Source organism: Gavia stellata, chromosome 2, assembly GCF_030936135.1.
Source record: "Gavia stellata isolate bGavSte3 chromosome 2, bGavSte3.hap2, whole genome shotgun sequence".
NCBI classification, from domain to species: Eukaryota; Metazoa; Chordata; class Aves; order Gaviiformes; family Gaviidae; genus Gavia; species Gavia stellata.
In genome coordinates, this window is record NC_082595.1 from 49,970,699 (window position 1) to 49,983,783 (window position 13,085).

The 13,085-nt window shown below is 40.7% G+C and overlaps 1 protein-coding gene across 1 annotated transcript in view; it reads left to right on the top strand.

Annotated features, from left to right (window-relative positions):
• Positions 1 to 13,085, top strand: part of SGK1 (serum/glucocorticoid regulated kinase 1) — a 78,192-nt gene that overhangs the window by 30,175 nt on the left and 34,932 nt on the right. The window lies entirely within an intron of this gene.

Sequence of the window (13,085 nt, forward strand, 5' to 3'; positions counted from 1 at the left end):
CTTTTAATGATCTGCATTGGCAATGAGGCACCCTATGATTTGCACCCTGATAAGTGCTAGTTAATACACAAACATGTGCACATACACAATAGAGGAAATGGAAATCCTGAAAGCCCAGTATGGGACAATTAAACCTGGAACCAATATATGTGAAAAGTGCTGCAATAAAACATAACTTGGCAAAGAAAAGTAGGTGAAAAAAAAGAAGTTCATGTAACAGAATTGTTCAGTGAAATCAAATCTGGAGAGGGCTGCGGGAGCCTCTAATAAACCTAGGCAAATTAACAACCTGATGGCAGATTACACTTGATGGAGACAGAAACACAGTAATGCACTTTGATGGAATAATTAGAACTACTCAGTACCCACTGCAGGGTCTTAAATTAACTGATTATTCCAGAAGGCAGCGCTGGGTGCCGCGGAGAGAAGCTTACTGAAGACCTCAGCTCAGGGTAGCTCAGAAGCTCAATCCCACACCCAGCAAAGCAGACCCTCTACCCATTCATTGAGGAGTACAGCCCTCCATTCACTGAATTTACTTCTGCCCCATATAGAGACACATGGGGAAGGATGTGAAATAAATATACCTAGTGTGGGTGAGGACAGACCAGCAATACCAAGGCAACAAATGCCTGGGAAAGGCCTTGCAGGCCAAACTGCAGCATTCTTTCCCTTCATCTATATAATGAGATCCACTTTGAAGTGGCTGGTAGAGGCCCTGGTAAGTAGGATCCTTTGGGAAGAGATTGCCAAGGAGCAAAGGACAGACAAAGAGGCCAGTGGTCCCATGAGCCTTCAGCTCAGGCTGACATTCAGTGTAAGAAACTTTGTCGTCTTGTGCATGCTGGAACATCCCCATACAGGGATTTAGGAGACTCTTATGAAGATCATCTCAATGAGTTTTGGTTTCCCTTTTGTCCCTTCTTGCAACCAGGAAAAGCTGCTGGTAAGAAAATAACCATATTCTTAAACTCATACCAGAAAAAATATGGCCCTTTATTTGCCTGCTCCATTGCAACAATGAAATAGTAGGGATAGCTCTGGAAAGCAAAAATGGAACACAATTGAAAAGTTTCCATTTAAGCTAACATATAGCACAGATACAATGAGAAAATCTTGTATGTGGTATAAAAGACTGACCATTGTAAGCAGACTTTAAACATAAGAGTTACAAGGATCTGGAACTGCCTGTCAAAACAGAAGAGTCAAACTTATTTACAACTGGAGTTTAATATATTCATGTGTAGGATGTTCTTGCCTTTACACTTGGTTACTTCAGCTTTCAGAGTATATTTTGGTACACCCCTAAGACTGGAGGATGAGGGCTTATCCCACTGAGTTTGGGAACTGTACCTTGTAGTCGTAAGAGTGACATACAGATAGATAATCTGTTGGGCAACCCTGTTTTCAATGCTCCATGTTGTATTGGCAAGGATACTTCTAACATAATCCAAAGGAAAAAGTTGTTAAAACCAGTAAAGGAAATATTTGTACACTTCATGTAATTTAACTTGAGAATCCACAACCATTGGAACTCCACAGCTTCTCGTTGACTATTTTTCATATAGAAGTAAAGCCAGTCATCATATTCTGCTCCAGAAATGTATTATGGCACTGTCTGAAAATGAAAGAAAGTTATAGACAAGCAAGTGGTTCAATATGAGCAATTAAAACAGTAAAGAATGTATTTTGCACTTCTCTCCATTGAACAACTTCTGGCTGCAGAAAGTCTATATTTTCTGGATCATCACAAGTCAAAGTTGTAGCTTAATCCTGCAAGTTGACAGTTGCAAATGGAAAGCTCATTTTCACCAGCAGGGCTTACAGCTATTTCCTAAATAGTTGTTTCTAGCTGACTGCACTAAAGCTCTTTTAGCTATTGATATAAATGTGTCACTAATGGGTTTTTGATGGAATTTGGAATTGAGTACATTTGAATACATATCTCCACCCATAAGCACAGGCTCTCCCAATAGGTGTCTGTACCTCAGGAATTTGATTCTGTGTATATCCGAAGACCAGTGATTTAAACATGATATTATTGCAGATCCTATAGCTTTAGCAAGATGAAAAGCAATCTTAGATTTCTCTGTTGCTCAGACTTCTCAGCAGCTGTGAGAATCAGCTGTGAAAGCAACATGCGAGTGAGGTGGGAACAGGCTTTGTTTCAGGGATTAAATCTAAATGCAGTACGTACTTTCATGGTTTTGTAATGGATTGATATAGGGTTATTATGGATAATATTTATTTAGACGACTCAAAAATGTTTAACACAAAAGCGTTTTCAAATGGAAATGGCAAAGCATAGTTTGCAAATGCACAGGCTAAAATTATGTGTAATTTCAGTGAATGGCAAAGACTGAATAGCAGACAATTGCCTGTGGGGGTTTTTACGGTCCCAACTGACAAAGTGAATGTCTATATAGCACAGAGCATATAAATCAGTTCCATGACTCAATGAAATGATGTGATACATCAATCATCTGCTGTACAAATATGCAGTGAGGCACTCAGTCATTTGTACATCCATCACAGGTCTGTTCAAGTGCCATACATTTAGTAAATTAATTGGACAAGTCAATATCAAAAACTAAAAACATGCTCTCATCCTTTTTGAATGCTGGTTCAACACTACTGAAAATAATTAAAGTATCTCCTATTTTAAAGAAGCTAATTGTCAAGGGTTTTCCCTGAGGACTTCTGCAGCTGGAAAATGATTTATTGTACTTTCCATGGAATTTCCATAATACCTAGACTGGAAATGACATCTCTCTCTCTCTCTCTCTTTTTTTTTTAATTATTTTTATTTTTAATATGGTGATTATCTAGCACCTTTTCCACTCGGATCCAAATGACTTTGTTGCCAGTCATAGCGATCAGAGAAAATTAGTAATTTCTACATTGTAGTAGCCAGCAAATACCCAGCACATTGAGTGTGAAGAATTTCAGCCAGATACAGTAGACTAATTTTCTGTTTCGTTTTGTCCTGTCATGCAGGACAGGGAAGGCTCATTTCTGATTAGCAAGTGGTCAGACACATAAGGTCAAGAGATTTGCTTACTAGAATGAAACAATGTTTCTCCAGAATCCTGCTTTCGGCAATATGTAATACCTCATGTCAAAGAAGGTGAACAAAACAGTCAAAAAGCACTTTGTTTGAAAAGAACATATTTTTTACAGCCTAACACTGTGTTAGATCCATTTGGTCTTCAAAGCTTATATTTAGCAGGGACAACTGGAGTTGCTCTCCTCTATTGGAGTTTGATTTTAATCTGTTTATTGCGCATCTTGTAATCATTGCTTCAGCTCATTTTGAAGATAATTCAGTGCTTCGTAGCAGATAAATAAAGGAGTCTGTTGCATTGTGTGACAAGGTCATAAAAACAATCTGACAGGCAATTAATACTCCTCTCAAAGAGTAACAGCACTGAAGATAAAAGAACTCTCTCACATACGCGTATGTAAGACCGTATACAGACAGCTAAAGACTCGGTCTGTAAAATAGCTGAGTATGACTTAAAACCAAATTCAAGCCCATCCACCAAGGGAGCAATAAGCCATGTTATAACACGGTCAGGGAGTCCAGGGCTGCACAAAGACAGGGGGGATGCAGAGGGCAGGAGCAGCTGCAGGGCCACCGCTGCCACCAGGCCAGGGCCATGCCCAGGGCCATGTCACCAGCAGGACTGCGTGGAGCAGAGGGGTGAGCTGAAACCTCCTTGACTTTCCCACTCTTAAAGAATTCCTGCCCTGGCCAGTTTGTGTCCCCTCCTCCCCACCAAGCGTCATTTCATGGCCTGCCTAGACTGTGCTTTTGAGGATCATCAAGAGTTAGTCTTGTAAGTCATTTCTCTCTAAAGAAATGCATCTCTGTCCCAAAAACATTTTCCACAAAGAAAAGCATGTTTCTTCCTCTGGCTACTCTATATGCACCGGTCTGTCTATCCCAAGAAGCCACAGACATTATAAGACATCCCAAATGTCTTGGTCAGTATGAGTAACACCGTGAGTAATTTTGTTCTCATCTTAGCATTGTAGCTAAGTTTATAAATAAGTAGTTTATAAATAAGTATCACTATTTTTCTGTCTAGAACGTCCAGATAACCTTTTATGTAGAATTTTCCTTTTTGCACAAAGAGGTTATAATTGGCTAAGACCTCCATGGTAAAGTCATGCATTCTGTAAATCCTATTATAATGTTAGTTAATACAGCGCATGCTGCTCATTTAAGGTAATTTAATGCAATTCCCAGATCCCAGGACTTCGCGGTGTCTCCTATCTTAATACAGCGTGCTTGCTCTGTATCCAATTATATCATTTCCATTTTGTGAAATCTTTTTCCCCCTCTGAATTGACAGCACAGGATGTTGTAAAAGAGTTTCTATAATGCACTCTCTGGATTTGAGAGGTGCATGATAAGTCGACTTTTTTGACTCTTGCCCTTGGAAGATAAGAGGAAGAGCTGCTAAGAGTGGGAACCTCCCATCTATTATTGCTGAAAGTGTGAAGTGGAAGTCTGAGGAAAGCAGAGACTGCAATTTAGATACCTTTTCAAATCTGGTAGGTGGGGAAAACAAACACCTCCCCACTCCCAAAGCATCCTCTAAGTACTACTCAATAATAAGCTTGTTTAGGTGAAAGTGGAGGGTACTGTGAATGACTCCTTTTGCAGCTGCATCACTCTGTAAGAGCACACACAAAGCCTGGTAGCCTGCTTGAACCCTGGGTGGCCTACCTGAACACCCTTGCAGATTAGATGATTCCTGGGCTCTATTCACTGCCGCAAGGATTATTTGTGTGTTAAGGAGTTGCTGGATGAAGCACTGTTGTAGCTGAGAAGGAAAGCGACAGCTCCTGTCTGCTTCGCAAAGGTCTAATTCTTGGGAGTGGCCAAGTTTTACTATCAGGCATGCAACTCTATTTCAGGCAGCCTCATGGAAAGCAGGAGAAACAGATTTGATCTCTCTAGGTTGGAAAGGCATTAAAACAAGACCTGTCACAACTGGAGCATTTGTTGTCAGGCCTGAGCTATTAGATAAAACCAGGGACTGATGTCCTTGAAATGTTTTTCAAAAGCCACTCTTATAAGGAAGGAGTTAGATAGCGAATGCTAACAGATTTCCCCCTCTATTGGCAGTGTACTGGCTGTTGTTACTCTTATTATGAAGCATCTAGCACTGCCAAAGAGGTACCTGCGGAGGCACCTATAAACCTAGAGTTACAGGTTTTACCCTAGAAAACAGATGTCTAAAAGCTAGCATTATTAAGATGATGACATTTAGTTTCTTAAGGGTTTATTTTTTTTAATCTAGCCCACAGGAACCGAGGCTTTTTGAGAGATAAAGATATTTTGGCTTAAAAAGCAGCCCTTTCATCAAAACAATTCCCCAAGCCCCAAGATACATCTGCTGAAAGAAAAATATAACTGCATGCAAAGCCAAATGCATACAGAAATACAACACAATCCTTTTTTCTACATAATAAATGACAGCTACTGAGGGAATGGCTACAGATGAAAAGAACAAACTTGCTTTCTTTTCAAAGCACCAAAGGGAAATGCATGAAACAATGAAACTGTTGAGTAAGACTCTGTCAAGATAAATATCATATATCTGAAAAGAAAAGTATCTTTAAAATCCGATTACTATAACTGGAAGAATTCAGAAATCTGTGTACCTTGTTTCAATCACCAGTTGTTTTTGTCAGAATTGAGAGTCTGACACACTCTGTTTCTGTTTAGCTTTGCTTTCATACTGCCATACATCACTGAAATGCTACAAAGTTTTCAGTTCCAGCTGTATCTGAAGGTGGCTTTCTTTGTTAAACTCAGCATGTCAGTAAACTATGCTCATTATATTCCTAATGTGTCAAAGTAACATTTTATATAAATATTTGGTTTGATTATGTACATTGACACTGGCTAAGTTGTCAGAAGTGACCAGCAATTTTAGGCACTTCAGCTCTTGGACACACAAGCACTGAGCTAACCTTTGAAAACATTGCAGAAGGTGAGTAAGAAACACCCCTCACGTGCCAAGGAACTGTGTAGGACCTCAAGCCAGGATCTCAGAAACTGAGGCACTCAGGGCTGGTAATGCCTCTAGAAACTCTTGCTCATTATGTCTCATAATACCCACTTTTTAAAAGGTGCAGTTGAAGCTATTTGGCAGTGACCTTTAGGGATGACAAATTTTAAAAGGAAATACTCTCTCTCTATCATCCCCTCTCTAGGAGCACACAAGGCAATACTATGAAAAGATAGCATCTGTCCTACAGTGAAGTTACTTAGTTGTAACTAGTTTTCACTGTTGTCTTCTGGTTCATATTCTTTTCAGATAATATAGCAACTGCATGGGGGGAGAGGGGAATTTCAAATTCTTCAGCTTCGATCAATGCAATTTTGTCCTGAAGAGGAAATAGAAAAATTTCTGCCAATACTGTGTCAGTCAGTGTGATCTGCAGAGCAGAAGCTGCTTGCATCCTCCACGTGCAAGAAGACCAGAGTTGTGTTACCACATCAGCTTCTGAAAGCCACGTGAAATGGGGCTGACATAACAGTGCAGCAAGCAAAGTTCTTATCACAGGTTATATGGCTGTTGACACATCGCACATTTAGGTTATCACTTCACATATGTACTACAGAGTAACTTTCCACCCTGATAAGCACTGCTTAGTACTTTCCACACTCTACAGTTTTGGGAGGACTCTTTGAAAATAAGTAACTGGACTTATCCCTGGAAGATGTGGATATAGCATAAAAGATTGTTATGCTCAGCTAGCTCCCCCTGCACAATGTGCCTCTTGTGGGATCCCGCATTACAGGCGCAACTGGAACATGAAACCCCACTGCAAACCGACCATTTCCTGAGCTAGTTACAGCCCACTCCCATGGTTTCTGTCCAGGGCTTTGCCTCTGCATTTGGAGGGGCATTTCACACCCAATTCAGAAGATATACTCTACCAACAGATCTGGCTCCTGCTTGTCCTTCCAGGCTTGCCTGTGGTGGCAATGTTTCCAATCTTTGGCCCCTTTTTTCTCTTTCAGCTATGGGATTGCTACTGTAGACTGTGAATCTGTGTTTTTACTACATTAGCGCATGCTAAAGACCGTGCTGAACCTACCACTTGCCCCAGCCTATAACCGGAGGAGCACAGGAAAAAGGCAATTTGGACACTCTCCAAGTCTCTTGCTGAAAAACTCAGACTGTATCAGTGCCATGTATCCCATTAGCAGCCTGATTCTTCCTCACATTTCGTTCCAGCAATACTGAGAAGAGTGGAAATAAGATCTATAGGAATATTTGTAGATGTGTAAGTCTGTACCAGGTTCCTTAACCAGCTGTCAGCAGATCTTTAGAAGATGTTGTCCCTTTCTAAGTTTTGCAAAGAACTTTAGGGGGAAAAAAATGTGCCAGTGCCTTCATAGAACATTTGTCAATACTTGTTTTTCTTTCAGTGAAACTGCTGTGTATACTTAGTTTTGAATCTTCTGTGTCTTGGCAGCAGCCTTGTGGTGAGGCTGATGGTAACAGACTTGTTCAATTCTGTCACAACCTCAGAATCTGTTTGGCTCCAGCTTGATTGTTGCCAAATTTGGGTTGGTTAGGATCATATTCTATCATTTCACTAAGAATGCTGTTTCAGTTACTTTGGGGGAGAAACATAGGCTTTTCTTGGACCAAAGCCACAATTCATAAATCAATTAATCCTGCTGACAGCCTCAGTGATAATGATGGAAGACTGGTTATGCTACATCTGCTTTAAGGTTTTTAAGGACAGCGAGAAAGAAGACCACCTGCATGCTGTACATATCTTTTGAAGGAATGGAAAAACTGAATCTCTGACTCTCTAAGCACAACTGGGAACTTTCATCAGAGAGATACATAGCTATGAAAGTGTATGCAACCAACCAGCATTCCCACATCTGATTAGGTAACTTTGAGCGCAAGCGAATACTTGTACTGTGAAAAAAGGAGCAACTGCCTTCCAGAGTTGCAATGGCTGTTTACACTTACTAGTGTGTTAAATATTTTCTAATTTAACAAGTCCCCCTTTTTCTTGGTGCTATGACTACAGATACAGTGAGTTGGAAGACAAAGTGTAAATACATCCAAAAGACCTGTTTTGGTGCTTTTATGATTTGCAGTAAACAGTAAAATGTCCCTTATTTTTCCCTTACTCCTCAAAACTCATATGGCTAGAGACAGTGCATAGCAGCAGAGGCTAAGGACCAACATACATGCTCAGTACATATGCAAGTAGTTGCATATTAAACAGTACTGAACCTTTATGTTGAACCTTTGGCCATCATGTGCCAGCCATTTTGTGCAAGATCAAGTCTTGTTAATAATCACACCATCAAACTGTGAAATGTTCAGAAATAAGACCCTTTGCAAATGCAAAGCCAGACTGCAAGGACCACACAGGCCCTATTCATTCCTCCCTTAAAGCTCGTCTTGTGGGTAGAAACTGCAGCAAAGAAAATGGATTTAAATCTGATTTAAACAAGGTTCCAGCCAAAATGGATATTGCTGCATGGCTGACCAGTGTAAACAACATCAATCCAGATAAGAACTATGTTCATACAGAACTTTATAGCTTAAGTCCCTCCATTTATTTTTGGGTAGAATGAAGTTTTAGAGTTTATCTACACCAACAATATCCCCAAGTCATGTCTTAATGCCAACATGTATGTTTATACTAACATATGTATGTGTTGTGTTGGAACCAGGGTGGCTGACAGCAAGAGCAGGGAGGGATAGGATGCTGGGCACCCATGCTGCCTGGCCAGCCAAACTCAGGAAAGTGCTGGAAAATGATCCCAGTATTGCTAACACTGGGTGAGCCCATACTGAAGTCACTCAAAGGATGTCACGAGTGCTTTTGTGGCCACATACTCACATCATGAGACATCTTCTGGCACAGTGCTGACAGCACACCACCCCATTACGCTCCCCAGTGCTGGGACCTTCCTCGGGACCGAGCCATTGTTACGCAGATGGGGATATCTCCTTGACTGGCTCTGATGCAGTGGACGTATGTTGCATACAGAGTTCATCTAACCTACATGAGTGATGCAGCCACTTTTGGCTCCTGTCATAAGAGCCAGAAGAAACCCACTGATAAGAGCTAATCACACCCCTGATGTAGCCATAGTCTGTTTGTTCAAGTTATTTCAGTTTCTGTTCCTGTTTCTAAATGGCAAACAACAATCACTGCCCTCATTATCTGGACAGTATCACTCCACCTCCACCACCTCTTGCAAAATGTGGGTGTCAAGTAACATGGCCTTGTAATAGTTGCATACAATTCCATTTCAGGTTTTGCACACACACAACAGACAGTGATGGCATTATGTAGACAACCATTTATATCCTCTATACAGCTCAACTGTAATGACAGAAATAAAGACTTGCTTCATGTCTTCCTCTGAACACGCATGCAACTAACATTGCAACCTGAAGTGAACCTAAGTAGAAAAAAAGGACATATTTTGCTAATTTGCTTTCTTTCACTGCAGATGTTTGTAACAGAAGTCAGGCAGCTAAAATGTCAATTGATTTTTCACATTCTCTGTGAATGAAACTATTGTTTGTGCCAGCTAGAATGTGTCCTTTCACTTGACTTTTCCCCAAGAGGTGAACCCTGAAGATGGAGTGAGATTTTCCGTTGTCTTAAACAGAGAACAGGATCAGTTCCTCGCTATGTCATTGAGCTGTCAGAAATTAATGGAAATAATGATTTCAAGTATAGCACAGGTAGACAGTGACTCTCCAAAAACTTTTTGCTTCTAACCAGACTCATTTCCTTTTTGTTTTCAGATCAAATGATTCCTTAGCAGGGAAATGAAAGGGAGAACAATCAGGCACTAAGAAAAAAAAGGATCAAACCTAAGTACGGCATGTTAATTTATGCACAACAGATAGCCTTTTCTTATAAAAATACGTGCTTGACCTTGCTGTCACGACACTGAACTACGGTATTATGAAAATATCAACACTTCAAAGTTAGTAAGACATCAAAGCTGTCCATATAGCAAAGACCATTGGGCTTCCTCAGGACACGTACCTCTCAGGCAAAGTAAATGGAAGTCTTGATGCAGCAGGACAGTCAATAGGTGCACGGTGCACTTGCTACTGGTGGGTCAAGGTACTTGTCTGCTCCTCCATCGTCCTCACCTTCTGTTCTTCAGTCAAGCATATCTGCTTCTCTTCCTGTATAAACACGTTTGTGTTTCAGAGAAGATTAAAGGATGGGCCAGCCAGCGTCCTTGTACACAGGGATTGAGATATCTGTAGAGAGGTCCCCACCACAGCTAGCGTAGACGCTGCACGGGGCTAGGGCCTTTAAAAGGGGTTAGGCGATGGTGGCATTTGGGGCCAGAACTGGAAACCTGGCCACTACCCGTCCAAGGAAGACCTGCCTATAGGACTCACAGCACCCCTCAGATAACTCACTCCTGTTTCTCTCAACAGCTGCAAATCACAGCTGGCTCAGTGTGGGCCCTGCACACAATCGGAGCCATTATCCTTCACTTCCTCTGACTAAGCTGCAAAGACCTGGAGCTGTGCTACCACAGAAGTAATCATTCAGAAACAAATTTAGCCATGTTCCTGAGTAATTCACCCCTTTTTCTGAGGAAGCCCCATACACATGAAGCTTCAAGGGCTTGTTAGTCCTGTTGGTGCGACGTGAGATCCACTGTCTCTCTTAACTGAGTTCAGTCTCTTTGTATCTAAATACATGGCAGAACCACGAGCCTTGCAAAAAGGATCCCCAAGTGCTTGATGAGCATCAAGAAAATACGCAGAAAAAAGGGCTTCTTGACTGGTATAAAACCCACTGTATGTGTAAACTGATTGTCATACTTCTGTAAGAATATATTAGGGCATATCACCTCATCACGAGAATTAATTGGAGGATTGGGAACTAGAGTCTATTCCAGCTTCTTTGAACTGAGATTTAAGTTTGAACAAGTCTTCAAACTCTTTGTTATTTAGATTTTCCGACTGTAAAATGGAGATAATAATTATCCAATTAATCCTTAGGCTTGGTACTTCAAGATGCCATTTATTGTCAATTGTCTTTGGCTTGTGGAAGGCCTCCATCACTGCACAAGTGGTCACTGTTTTTATTTCTTCTCACATACAGAAAAATAGAGAACTATACAATATTGCAACTAGTTTGCTATACTAGTGCCTAGGACAGAGTGAGGATATAGTCTAGAGGGTCAGTAAACTGCCTACACAGTAAGTGCACTTAGTGCCTGAAGCAAAATCCAGCAGCGTCTTCTCTCTGGCAGTATGTGCTATGTGACTGAATGTCCAGAGGACAACTGTTACCGTAGGTACGCGTTTGTTGCTGAGACATCTCACTTGCTCATGCATGAAAAAATGCTCCTTGCTCAGGCCAGAAGCAGTTCAAAGCAAGCTGGGAGCATGCAAGGGTCACAGATTATTTCTGAGGCTTTAACACCCAAGGCAAAGAACTAGTTCAGGCAAAGTGAGAACTGACCCCAACCTTTGCCCAAATCTCAAACCAAACCTGAAGTAAATTCAGTTAACATTCACTTCCCTGCACTCATTGTTTGTGGATGAGAGTGGGATGAGGTACAACTGAATGACTCTGCTCTGGTTAGAGCCAGCAAGGACCAGAAAGTCCAAACTTATGACACTTTCAGGCTGATTCCTGGAAAAAAGGGAAGTATACTGTGAGCCTTGGAAGATATCCACAGCTCCAAAGGACCTATGAATGTGTGGAAGCACCTATGAATGTGTGGAAGCTGTGTCCTCTCTAATCAGCATACCTCATTCATTGCGAGTGTTGTGTCAGCTCTGCATACAGCTACTTTTTCACTCCACTGTGCTACTTAAGAGAGTTAAACGCCACACTCAAAATAATTTCAGGCACAGTTTATCACTTTCATTATAGGATATGATGCATTAGTTTGTTTGTGATAGTTAAATTGTAGTCTTTAGACTGATCTGCTAAAATATACATAAAAAGAAAAATGGCAATAAGTCCTATTTTTGATAGTCTAGACATGAGCTTCATTTACTGTAACTCTTTGCCTTATTTTGGAAAATGCAGCTAATGTTAATTAAAGGATTTTTTTTTTTTCTGAACTTGATTTAGGATGTAGGTACATGTTATTGGGAGGCAACTGCAAGGGCTCAAATTTATAGCTCTGCTACTTTGTAGGAACTGTGTGTGTTTTTTCCTTGTGCCAAATGCAAGATTGTTTAACCTTCAGTAAGAGATGTTAAAGGCTATGATGACTTCATCAAAAATGAGTTTGAGAGGCAACTTGACCGTGGCCTACAAATATTTCCCTGGTGGAACAGCTACTTGTAACACAAAGCTCTTCAAAGAAAAGACATAAAAGTATCCTGTGACTGGAAGATCAAGCAAAAGCAATCAATAAGAAAAAATGTTGAACAAATAACTCATATAAGGAAGGGTGGATTTTCCATCACTGGAAATCCTGACCTCAAAGCCAGATATGACATGAAGCCAGAGGTGAGGGGGGGGTGACGTAGCAATAAACCTGGCACAATTCTGTAGCCACAGTATGCAGAATATCAGACAAGATCATTGTACCGGCTACTTCTGACTCTACAGTCATTGTAACTGTAACTCTGAATTCACACATGCACCTGAATTTCCTCTCCATTCAGCATGGTTTGGCCTCTGGATTCCTATTTAGTCCCATGGAGCAAAACACAGATATGAATCTGAATCCTAATTCAAGCTCTTTCAAAATCTGAGGTAAGAAGCCTTGGAACTAATATTCTGGCTTCAATGAATTTTTAAACTAAGAGTTTACCAGAGAAAAATGTGGCTTTTTTTTTTTTATTGTCTATTCAATGCTCTCTTATTTTCGCCACTTAACAAAAGCTGTTGGTTTCTCTATAATGAGCAATCCAAAAGGCCTTTGCTACACAAATAACATTTATATGCATTATTTGGACTGGTGCAGTTCTTTTGTAGATAAAGCAGAGGTGAAATTTCATGTAAGTGTAGGGAAGAAAAGTGCTGATTTTCACTGCTGCCCCCCTCCCCAGCCCATGACTTTGTTTATACAA